The following is a 10448-nucleotide window of genomic DNA, read 5'->3' as shown; positions in this document are numbered from 1 at the left end:
GAAACTTTATATACTCTCGTAGTCGTAACGCTCTATAATCTACCCTTTCCAACTGCTATGCTTTACGTGGCAGAGCGAAACCCTTAATTGAAACGGATTCGAGTATGTCCACAACGTTAACATTTTTATTACATTTTATTCGTTGTTAACCTCACAGTTTTGACAATCGGTTAAAATTTATACTCGGGTTCGGCGTCTGATCCAGTGAACCGATTTTTACAAAAACTTTATCGATTTTGGGAAACCAGTCTACAATTGCACATTTTCTCCGGGCCATTTACTCAAGTTACTCTTTTCATTTCAATCGGTACTGTTACTGATTACTGTGAAAATTGTCTAGCATCTATACTTCTATTTAAGGGAAGATCAATTCAAAGTAAACATGTATTAACAGACGCATGATGCAGTTCTTCGACGATAAAAATCATTTTATTAAAATGGTGCACCGTTATGTGTAAATAAAACAACTAACAACCACCTTGAAATCAATTTTTCAATCTATTTTACTATAACAAATCGGTTGCTAAACAAAAATTTCTGGAAATTTTCAGTATTTAATTAAAAAGTATGTTCACATTTCGAATGGAAAAAGGTCAATGCAAATTGCAAATTGGTTCTAAAGAAAATGAAATAGCGTAATAGGTATATACCACTAGATGTTTATGTGGTTATAGCCCATTTGCGGTTAATTTTATTATTGTTTTTTCTCACATATGATAATATTATGTGCACACACAAGGTTCATTCTAATTTGAGACTTAAATGCCTTTTTCTCCTTTCAGAAGTACAGCAAAAATCGGCTATGCTTTAGATTGTTCTGAAGAACTCATGAATAATATACTATACATTCTCATTGTATCGTTTACGGTTCACCCTTGAAAGAATTGTGCAAGATTAATGGAGCTTTTTAGAGTAACGATCTATTTACTTTTCATGAACTTGGCATTAGTTTCAGTCTGTGCATATGTTCGTATATCGCTATACTTTTAACTTTTAACCTTTTACGAACAGTAAGTTGAGGTAATCTGTTAATTCGTTTGATTAAACTATCGACTAAGTACATTTTCACAGCCAATCGACTATTTTAAGCACGTTTTCGAAGACAGACGACTAGCGAGTACAAGTGGTGAAAGATTACATCCCTTTGTTGATCATTTTGCCGCGAAAGCTTTTGTAGTACTTTGCTGTCCATTTGTGAATAGTATACTAGCGAATGAGGATAATTCAAGAACACTAGTGTCGAAAATTGCTTATTAATAAGTTATTATATTACTAGGGAAAACGAGATAATTGGTTTGTAAGTAATAGTTATTTTCCTAAATTATGCTCAAAAATTCTCTTAGGTATACAAAGTTGAAAAGTGCAGTTCCTGACGTATGCTGAAAGGCTTTTTTAGCGAATTCGGTTCCGGAGGCGAAAACTCTCATTCGCTAAAAAAAGCCATCAGCATAAGTCAAGAACAACGTTTTTCCTAAATGACGTCGGAAAAGACGATGTCACGATATTTTAGCACTAGTTACGAAAAATCCATTACAAAACTCGGGTTGAAACGTCTTACGAAAACTGGACTTTTTAACTTTGTATCTCTTGTCATGTAATGAGAAGCCACAGAGACCATTTGGAACTGACTGCTGACTGGTTCGCATCAGTTGTATGCTAATATACAAAAAATTGTCGAAAAGTTTTTAAAGTAAAAATGACACATGTCAGCCCAATAACACGATGGGATTACAAAAAAAAATGCGAATTTCTTAATAGTTCCATGCACTTAGGATAGGTTTCAGTTTTTTTTAGGTTTCACATTATTCAGTGTTAAACCTGAACATGTGCACTCGGTAAGTTTCTTTAGAAAAATATTGCTCAAGCCGAGGTAAGATCTGGACATTTTAAATCGAATTTACCAAATATTGGGTATTGTGTTGAGGTTTATGGATTTACGAACAATTTAAGTCAACATCTCAATAGCATCATCTAACCGAAAAGTTATTGTGTTATAATCTGTCTGCCTTTTCTGATATCCTTGGCACTTCATCTATTCAAAGAAAAGCGCCAAAACGGGACATGACTTACCACGTGCATTAAAAGAGAAAGAAATTCAATCTACTCGGGCATACAGAAGATATTTTTTTTAAATGAAATTTCTGAAAAAAAGTTCTATTTGAACTAATTTTATCAATTCATTTGATTACAGTTTTTAACATTCAAAAGTGTCGACATATTATACATTTCTTATTTCTCCAACTTCTCTCAGTTCTCTATAACGAGTATATGGAGAAATGAGAGAAGTAAGCGAAATAAGAAATGTATAATATGTCGACACTTTTGAATGTTAAAAACTGTAATCTTGATTAAAAAAATAATTGATTTTATGGAAGTACAATTTTCATCGTGTCGTTATCGCTACAAGTCTTGATTTTTGAATCTGATTGATAAATAAACCCAGAGGGCAACGGAAAGTCTAGATATACCACGTGAATTGTCACCAAACCGACACTTTATTGATTAGTGAAGAGTAACCTTACAAGTCCATTATTACAACATAAGACGTTTAAGACGTTTCAGTGCTTGAATATGATTAATGGTAAAAATGCGGCACGCAGACAAGTTCAACAGAATTTTGCTCTGAGTCATTTTGATAGCGGAAAGTCAGCTTAATATTTGTTTTCAATTATTTTATATCAATGCTGGTCCATTCAACCCGAATATATCAAGGTAGGCACCTCCAAATCGTGTATCGAAGGAGAAACAATGAAATTTATTTTGTGATTGAATGTCAATACGAACGACAATCAATATATGTATGTTACGAATAAAGACAATCAATTTATGGCTCATCTTTGCCTAATTTAGATGAAAACAATTAAATTATTTTATTTCAATGAAAAACTGCGTGTGGGCTGTCGGTCACGGTGTTATGTGTATGGTCACTTATTTTTGAAACGATTCCGATCCAATTTTAACATTTTACGATTACCCATATCAAACAGATAATTTTTTTTAAATACATTTTCTAAGTTTTCTTATCAATAGAGTAACTTAAAGGTGATTCAAGAGGAGTTTTCAATTTAAAGAGGTGATAACTGTATGCACGAGTACTACAATAAATTAGACGATCTGTCGTCGGAACACAGACTTCAAAGTTCAACAAACTTTAATGAAGGTAAGTCGCTCAAAAATCAATGATAACTACTGGTTAAACCGTAAGTTTTCGACCAGTATTTGTAAACAGGAAGGACAAATTGTTGATCGAAAAATAATATCTAAGAATTGTGACACTGATCTTGACCATCGTAACTAGTTTCACGGTGTGAAATTCACACACTGTCTCTTTCTGTTTCGGCAATGTAAAATTGATTTTATTTCACAGGTAAAAATTGTAGATAAATTCCGGTGCCGATAATAATGGTAAATTACACAGCCAGCGTGGTCAGGGCCCATTGCTAACATTCTTTTCTAATTACCTCAATTCAGATATCAAATCCATCGAATCATCTCATCTGATTTAACGACCAGACGCCGTTAGTAAAATATATAGCAATGACGGTGCTTCGAACAATCGAACATTATAAGAAACATTTTTGAAATAACTATTGCTGCAATTGTTCTGCGAGCGTGAAATTGAAAAAGTTGCATTACTTTAATGACTTTAAAACGAAATTTCTATATTTTGCAGGTATAAATAATTGATTTGTACCTATTACGACATGTAATGCTAAGCGACCTACAAATTACCGAGACTGTGACATACCAAATTTTAAAATTACAATTTCGGTATCGACCTGTTATATTGATTGAGCCCTAAGTCGAATAAGTTTGATTTTAAGCGAGTCGAGGGCGAGATGTTGAAAACGACGACTTGTAACGTCACACGAGCTATACGCATTCTGTATATCAAGTGTATAATAACTGTTTAATTACGTTTATCAAGTTAATCATGTTAATTAGGTATGCTAATAATCGATATTAATCTATCGGCTAAAATCTGAATTTTTAAGTAACATTCACATTAGACAATTGTCTATCTCGGAAATTGCGACTTTGCTTATTTATTGACTTCATTGACTTTGGATAATACCTTGCGTATTTCTATGTGAAAGCACAAAAGACTCGACGAAAGCTTAGGACGGAATGGCACTGTCTCCCACCAATCATCATTTTATAATACAGCTCAGGGGTAAAGCTACATCACAATCTTTACCTATACTGCAAATTGTACACACTGTATGCATTTTCGCTTCTTTTTTGAACTAGGTCTGAAAAAACAGGTTTTCTTAACCCAATGACATAAAGAAGCATTTATGCCACCTAGTGATAAATGCGTTTTTAGGCGCTAGAGTTGAGAAAATAACAATTTTCATGCTCGATGTAAGGGAAATTTGGAAATTTTCTCGTGTAAGAAAAAAAGTTCTATTGGACGATTGATCTTAGGCACGAGATTGACTAAAATCAACGCAATTCAAGCAAAAGTGGTACTCTTAATAGGGTACTGAAACTTGACAGTGCTCCATACAAAATTTTACACTGTAAAAAGATTGGGATAAAATTTCATACAAAATAGTACTCTATTTGGCAGCTGTCATTAATAGCACTTTTGCTTGAAGTGCGTTGCTAAAATCAATCGTCCAACACAGATAACGACTTGAATGTGTGCACACATTTTCAACTTACTTGTATTCTCATCCTGAACCGCTCGAAAATAATCCAATTTTTCTCCTTCAACGTCCATCACTGTTTCTCGACGTCTGTTAAAAGTAAATAATCGACAAAAGTTTTGTCAATATGTCCCAAGTGTATAATATGTACCTCGGTACATTAAATACGTTCATGAAATGCTACAATACCTGCTTTAATCACTTATAGCTTTCTATGCATATAAATTAGTGATTGTTGTTGTAATCACTGTTCAACGTTAAGTGTTACGTAATTTTGTGCATAAAATTTTATTTATCCGATTGCATTGTTATCAGCAAACAGTTATACCTGAAAAAATAATAATTAAATGTTTAAACATCTTTGCTCAATTAATTAAATTCTATTTCAATATTTATTGAAATTATATGTCGGCAAAACAAACTTGTATATTAAACGGTGGACTGAACAACTTGTTTGAGTACATGTAAATATTCGAATCTTTCATTTAGAAAATGTTTTATGACATGTTTTACATAATTCCGTATTGTAATGTTAATTGGGGTAATTTTGAAAAAGAAATTGAATTGATAAGTGAGGTTGCTTCGTTGTTATTCGTGCGACCCGCGCACCAGCATAGGTATTAGGATGAGAAAAGAAAATTGGGGATGGGTGTACGCCTCAAAATCTTTCGGCAATTCAGCTCATTTTTGTGGCAAAACAATTGGATTGAGTGGCTAATGGTAGTAATTAATAGGGAAGTCCTTCAATGCTTCGTCGATATCTGACACACGGTATGGCAAACTCTGGTTGAGCAACGAAATGTATTCCGTAGGACCAATTGTCCGGATCGGAGAATCTAACTCAAGTGCTAATACTATCATCCACAATCCCTGTTCAGATCTGTGTACTTCCCGCATTAATTCCGAATAGCATGCGCTCGCTTGTTTATGATGTATAAGTAAAGTGTAGTGTGTTTGGTGGACAGTGGACATGCAATTTAAAATGCAAAATTGATGTAGATGTGGGAACCGATCCGAACCCATATACCACAACGATTCTGATGGATGAAGCACTGATGTTTGATATAACTTTGAAATCTGACCAGATATTCTCAGTTACTTAACCGAACTTAATTGTTCGGAAGGTATTACAATGTTAGCCGAGGAACATATGAAATATACTATCGTAAAACACGCTGCAGCACCGACCATTTCTTAAACAATTAAACAACAATTATGGCGCGTGGCTGAGTACCTTATACCATATCACTGTGCATGCATTGGGGTTTTAGGTAGGTATTCGTTACAAAATCGATTCAAATTTCTTCTGATCGGTTTTCTGTTTCATTCAAATAATTTTATAATTTTTCTCTGACGGGGGCTGTTTTCTCGACCGTAGGTAGGAATTATAATCTTTAATATGATTTATAGTAACTTTATGTTTCTTCAGCGCATAATTTGACTAGAAATAACAATGAATACACAGTGCACACCGTAGAATAAGTAAATATCTCGACGACCTAGCTGAGCGACTAATTTTACATCACAATTTATCATAAAAGTCACTTACGAAAGAAAGCACTAAAAGAATTCATAAAACTTTTGGGCATTTCATAAGTGTTTTTGTGATAAATTGTGATGTTAAATTAGTCGTTCAACAAAGTCGACCTGTAATTTGTTCTACGGTTTGTATTTGAGACGGTGACTATTTCGTAAGAAAAACGATTTCTTTACATTTTTCAATATTTTCCGAATAATACTCCAGCAAATTAAGAGCTATCATTGCACAAGACAAAAAAATTGTTCTTGCGGCAGCTGGAAGAATACTTATATGTTGCAATTTCCTCATCTCATCTTTATTCACTATGATGGTGAATGACGTCACGTCACGGTTACAGTAATCTGATTTGATAAATTTGCAGTAAATAGTTTTTAACATACTTAAACGGACCATTGGAAACGATTAGTACTGTGAGAAACGTTTAGTTAAGTTCATTTAACTAACATTTGAATGACGAAAGCCGCACTAAAATACTTGTTTTCGTTTATCATGTACAAAACACCGTTCATATATAGGTCAGATACATTTAGTCACTTCCACCGAGATTCTAGCACGTCACGTAAATCTATAAACATCTAAAATAAAGAACATGAATCACTTCTTTACTCAAACACTTGATGAAAAAAGATGTGAAAAAGGCGGGAAAGTCAATTTTTCAAATCACTAACAATCGGTAAATTTATTTGCCAGCGTAGTCCACCATTCCCACTATAAGAATAACAACTGAAGTCTTGAAAATTATGCGAAAACTATGTAAATTGATACGGATGAACGATCAGACGGATGGGAAATGAAAAGCATATTTTATCAAAAGTTTCAAAGTTGTGGAGAAATATTTAAAAAAAAAGTTTTATTTATTTTTTAGTCGATAAGACAAGTCACTGATGATGACTTCGGGGCAGTCGGAACCCGGTTGAAATTAGATAAGGAAATTTTAGGTGCAATTTAAACAAAAGAGTTTGTTCTCTCGTTGTATCCGTTGTCTCGGAGGTTCCTTTAAGAAGACGATTTCAAAAGTCCCTTTATTGTTTTTCTTTTCGTTGTGATACACATGGTCTACCAATAAAAGGCCATCAGCGGCGCTATCAAGACCTTTTGACTTTGATGGTTGCATTTTTTTAAGTGAGAAAGCGAGAGAAATCGACAATTTTCTCAACCTACCGACTCTGTAAAAGACAGATTAAAATGCACCAATCATATCGATTCTACGACTTAAATCTAAAGAAAACTGAAAATAGAAATGTTGCGAGAGTAGTGTGTACGTATTAACCTACCATATAAATTCGTAAACACAGTTCGGAGAAGAAGAAAAAAGCAATGCGTTGCCAAAAATCGAAATGAAAACAATTTTAATTATAGAATGTTTTTTTATCACAATATTTTGACTGCGAATTCAGAGCACAAGAACCGATCATAACAAAAGTTAAATAATCAGAGAAAAAAACAAAAATGTTCACAGACTTGAAAACAGCAAAAAGAAAAAAAAAACGAAAAGAAAATTGAGCGCGATGTACGGATTCGACGTTCTTAACGAGACTAACAATTTTTCAGCTAAACTTTGCATTCAAAAGTATACGTTTTCTGCAATCTTAGAATAAAGAACAATTATCAAATTAACCGTCACAAACTAACCAGCAATGATCTTATTAGATTTGACACAATACAGCAGATATACGACAGAAAATATTTAAAAATTGTTTATACACTCACGACTACCCGCGGCACGAAAGCTTCGATTAATGTGAGCGTGTTGTATACACAGCAATCACCAATTTGTGAATGATTTTTTTTTCCTTTCTGTTTTTAAATGCAACAAATATAACGAGATACATTTACTTAATGGGAAATTTTTCGTTGTTATATTTTTCGTGGAATTATGTAATGTCTGTTGAAAACAGAGAGAATTTATGATTTAAGACGAAATAATATCTCAATTTATGTCATCTGTAAATGAACATATTGAAAATACTATGTGCAATGTGCATGAGCAGTGGACTAGGTGCTTTTCTTTTTAATAATCTAAATTGACGATTGTTCCTTAAAGAGCAGATTCGTACCTTTTTGACCGGATTCGATCGTTTGTGGCAGCAAAATCCATCTGCTAAAAAACTCTAGTTTTATGACTGTTATGACTGCTAAACTGTTATAACACAGACCGAACATTTTACATCTAAGAGTAGAAATTACACTCGACGAAATGTGAATGTGAATGAAAGATAAGAATCTAGGTTTTCATTTGTTAAATGAAAATGAAATATTTGTATTACTGTAGCTACACATAGCAACGCAAAACAGAAGTAATCCAAATTTTCCTTTTGTTCTTACGTCAAGTTTGATAAAAATTAGGTAAGCTACAACACCTAAAGTCCTAAAGCTTGACGGAATTCAACTCATTCAGTACATGTCATCTAATGCCATCTGTTATCAACAGTAATCATAAAAATAAACTATGAGCTGGGGGCATTGCAATGTGGGCTGATAATGGTAAATAGATTACATAGTGATCTATTTACCATTAAAAGTTTAAAAAAACGAGTTTACGTGTGAAGCCGAGGTCAACAATCACATGTAAACGTGACTTTATATTTATATGTACATACACTCACCTCAAAATACCTAGCTATAATCAAGCGACTCTCTGTCAGTCTTACTCCCACACGTTTCATATGTTATGGTTACTTGGATTTACTGCTCACTATAGCAGCACGCATAGAGTAGATATATCTGGTAAAACTGTAAACTTTGGGAAGGTCATGCAGATGTAGATACGGGGGAGATACACCACTTTTCATACAAAAAATTCACTCACCATACTAGTTCAATTTTGGTGAATTTGTTTGTGAAGTGGTGTGTGTACCACGAGACATTTGAAAATCTTGCTGGCTATTTTGAGGTGAGTGTAACTACGAAACCACATTACACCACTGTATTAGATGTGTATGTGATTGTGAAAACTATTGAAGTAAAAGATTCAGAAAATATGTTGGACTAAAGCATTCAATTTAACCCATCTATCATTTTAACAACATATTTTGTTAGTTTCTGAAACGAAACTACGATTTACGTGAAAATATTTCATCCGGCTTTATCTGTTATCTATATAAAGTGTTAGCAAAATCGAACTGCATATCTGCATTATTGAATTATCTATAATTACTAGATTGGTTATTAAGATTACACCTAAGATATAATCAATGGAATCTGAAAAATTTTCTTTTAATAGGTCTGTCTGTCTTACAAAATGCACAGGAAAAAATGCGTGTTCAATCAACGAGTTATTTTCCTGCTTATAACAAAATGTTTTTGTTTATTTTTTCCGCTGCGTTGTGGTAAAATGATAATAAAAAAAACTTTCATTCAAACAATGCATCAGGCAATTAATAAATAAAACATGAAATCGGTTATGGGAATGTTCTTTCGAAAATTCTAATTTTTATTGACTAGGCAAACAATAACAAAAAAAATTTAACGACGCTAATGTGTTTCGGTAACTAGTTGAAAACTTATGTGTGCCGATTTATTAAACATTTATAAGAGAGCAAGGAGAAGCTTTAAGGTTTTCTACTCCGAACCACTTAGAATTAAGACAATAATTCAACAAAATTGTAACAAAATATTATGGTTTCCACGGTATGTCAGGATAGTTGCCCAAATCAATTGTTTTTAGGCTAAAAGGCAGATTCATAATTTTTAATTAGGCTCAAAAAAATTGGGACTGATGAGCATAAGCAATTTTTAGCCCCGTACGAAGTACGAAGGGGCTTATAGGATTACGATGCCGTGTGTAATTGATGGAATTCGAAGCAGACGGTAAGGGCAAAGTGTTTGCCTATGTTCATAGATGACGAATCCGCAATAAAAATTTGGGCCGTCTGTCCGTCTGTCCGTCACGTCGATATCTTGAATAAATCAAATCCGATTTCAAAAATTTTTTTTCCCCTGAAAGATAGTCAAAATAGTGAGGCTAAGTTCGAAGATGGGCATATTCGGGTCGGCCCTTCGTGAGTTAGGGCCACCTAAGTGATTTAAGGTCTTTTGGTGATATTTATGGCAAAATAAACGATGGAAATGTAAATGACACGGCAAATGATAGGTATTGTCGATACCGATCCAGGAAAAAAAGTGTATTAAAATCGGGTGAATGGACCGTGAGTTAGGGCCCTAGAAGTGAAAGGCTACTCGGCCCTAAGTGTATTTTGCATTTAACTCGACCAAATTTCATCCTTTTTTCGTAATTTTTGTTTCATTTGAAAGGT

The 10448-nt window shown here is 33.6% G+C and overlaps 1 long non-coding RNA gene across 1 annotated transcript; it reads right to left on the bottom strand.

Moving 5' to 3' along the window:
• Positions 1–4720: 4720 nt before the first annotated feature.
• On the bottom strand, positions 4721–7992 carry LOC119067215. The gene is made up of 3 exons (XR_005085893.1): positions 7825–7992; positions 4842–4980; positions 4721–4742 (listed from the first exon to the last, which is right to left on the bottom strand). It is a non-coding gene; the product is annotated as an uncharacterized LOC119067215 (long non-coding RNA).
• Between the last annotated feature and the right edge of the window lie 2456 nt (positions 7993–10448).

This window comes from Bradysia coprophila (genome assembly GCF_014529535.1).
Source record: "Bradysia coprophila strain Holo2 chromosome X unlocalized genomic scaffold, BU_Bcop_v1 contig_12, whole genome shotgun sequence".
NCBI classification, from domain to species: Eukaryota; Metazoa; Arthropoda; class Insecta; order Diptera; family Sciaridae; genus Bradysia; species Bradysia coprophila.
The sequence above is the reverse complement of the archived record's forward strand: the minus strand, read 5'-3'. Positions and strand labels throughout refer to the sequence as shown.